Genomic DNA, 2,781 nt, shown 5'->3' with positions numbered 1-2,781 from the left:
ATCTTACTTCTATCTCCTAACCCATCACCAGCCCTAATTCTACATACTTACTCCTAAATCTACATACTCACCTCTAATTCTATATCTATCTATCTATATCCATATCTATATCTATCTCTATCATCTTACTTACTATCACCTATATACTTACTCCTAATCTCTCACATCTTACTTACTATCTATATTTACTTACTCCTATCTATACATACTTACTCACTATCTATCACATCTTACTTACTATCTATCTCCAGCCCTTGTGGGTTAAATACTTTCCCTGGTCCCAATCAGCATTAGCTACGTAGCAAAGCACAATAGGCTGCGAGAAATCATGCCAGCTTGCATCACAAACTAGAGGCACACAGCTTTTCCAACTAAGGCTTGTTTATCTCAATGCTCTCTGCTCTGGCCGGAGACCAGGTGTTCAATATATATATAGGGTGGCAGCTGTGGCTCCCCACAAGGCTGGCCTCGAACTCAGAAATTCACCTGCCTCTGCCTCCCAAGTGCTGGGATTAAAGGCGTGCGCCACCACCGCCCCGCTCGGCTTTCTGTCTTAACTATTAAAGATACCAGCAGGATTTTCAAGGCTTGGGGAGGCAGAAGCATAAGTAGGCCTAAAGCATACAGGAAATAAGGCATAAGGCAAAAGAGTTCTATGTTGCCTTGAGAATTGTAAAGATTCAAGTTTGGAGACCCAACAGAAATGTTGGGCGTTTTAACTCTGAGCATGATTGTAAGCCATGCCTTGAGAAAGAGTCAGGTAAGCTGGGAATTTTTATAGGGAAGGGGGACTCAAGCCATGATACTATTTTGTCTTACATAGTCATTTAAATTAACTTAGATATTAAATACCAAAAGTTCCTAACTTGGGCCCTCAGTGGCTATTTGTCCAGTGTGTATTGAGGCCAAATTTGGACCAAGACCTGAATGAGTGAACTTGGAATTCGATCTCCTAATTGGAGGTTTTTGGACTAGCTTGAAACCAGGCTGAGGATTGTACTTTGGGATGGAGAATTTGGAACCCATGGCAGGCCTGGGACCAAGGGAAAATTGGGGTCAAATCCAGCCACTCGAAGCTCTCACTATGTCTGGGATTTGATCCAACAAGCCTGAATTAGGTGTGTATGAGAATCTCCACCCCAACTAATTCCAGACTCAAGAGGTTGCACGTCCAGTGAAAGGTTTTCCAAACTGTCCACTATGGGCCAGGGGAGAATTCTAGGAACTCTTCAATCATAGCCAGTGGAAAGCTCTTGGAATCTTTGAGCAAGAGAGTCTCAGTATAGATGGAGCTCCAGTGAGCACAGACCTAATAGGACCACCTCCGAGTTAATTCTAATGGATTACCTTCTTCTAGCATTTTGCTCTGGCGCATGCGTGTTCTAGTCAAACACAGCAAACTCTTCATGGTGGCTGTTCCCTGTTGTCAACTGAACTATATCCGGAAGGAACTACAATCCGGAAATGGAGGGCACACACCTGGAGGTAAATGCCTTTGATTATCTGGATCCATCCGTTGTGAATGGCGATGGATTAGGTGACCCAGTATACAAAACTTTGTACAGTTTGGGGAAGAATAAGGAAAATGATTTTGCTGGTTGGTTGCTCTAAAAACCTCTGAATAAATTGATAAAGGAAAGGAATGAGCTGCACTATAAAGTTGACTGGCTTCAGATGTGAATAAAGAATCCATAGGTTTCTAAGGGTGCCCTTCAAGAGAGTCTTCTCTCCAGCAGCTGTAGAGCTTGAGCTGCAGAAAAACAAACTGAAGCCCTCATTATAAGGTTGGCTGAATTACAGTTGAAAATTCAAGTCTCAGCCTCAGAGAGTGTCAGTGGTTAAAGTAAGGGCATTAATTGGCAAAGAATGGGATCCTATAACTTGGGATGGGGATGTGTGGGAGGACCCTATTGAAGTTGAGAACTTTGAATTCTCAGATTCTCCAGGGTTTACCTCACCTGAGGAATTAATGCCCTCAGCCCCACCCCTTGAAATATTGCCCTTTCCCCCTGAGGAAATTAATCTTTCATTGTCTGATAAACCAGCAGTGACATTCTGTGAAGAAAATGCCAGATAAGACAATATTGATGTTCTTCAAGGCCCACCAATAGTTGCCTCTAGACCTATAACCAGACTCAAGGCAAAGCAGGCCCCTAGAAGTGAGGTAGAAAATGCAGTCTATGAGGAAGTGTGCATGCTACTAAGGAGCTTAATGAGTTTGCTAATTTATTCAAGCAGAAGTCTGGGGAATATGTGTGGGAATGGATTTTAAGAGTGTAAGATAATGATAGGAGGAACATAAAACTAGATCAGGCTGAGTTTATTGATATGGGCCCTCTGAATGGAGATTCTGGGTTTAACATGGAAGCTTGCACAGTTAACAAAAGGTATCAGACCATCAACTAAAGAGTATACAAGGAGGGACTCAAGGCTTCAGCCACAAATATAGCAGAGGATGGCTTTGTGGGACTTAAATGAGAGAGGCCCTTGGTCTTGTGAAGGCCTGAGGCCCCAGTGTAGGGGAATGCCAGGACAGGGAAATGGGTGTGGGTGGGTTAGTGAGCAAGGGGAGGGGGAATGGGATAGGGGAGTTTTCAGAAGGGAAATGAGGAAAGGGGATAACATTTGAAATGTTAATAAAGAAAATTCTAATAAAAATGTTAATGGAGCCGGGTGGTGGTGGTGCTTGCCTTTAATCCCAGCACTTGGGAGTCAGAGGCAGGTGGATTTCTGAGTTCCAGGACAGCCTGGTCTACAGAGTGAGTTCCAGGACAGCCAAGG

The sequence above is a fragment of the Mastomys coucha genome, unplaced genomic scaffold, assembly GCF_008632895.1.
Source record: "Mastomys coucha isolate ucsf_1 unplaced genomic scaffold, UCSF_Mcou_1 pScaffold23, whole genome shotgun sequence".
Classification (NCBI taxonomy): Eukaryota; Metazoa; Chordata; class Mammalia; order Rodentia; family Muridae; genus Mastomys; species Mastomys coucha.
The sequence above is the reverse complement of the archived record's forward strand: the minus strand, read 5'-3'. Positions refer to the sequence as shown.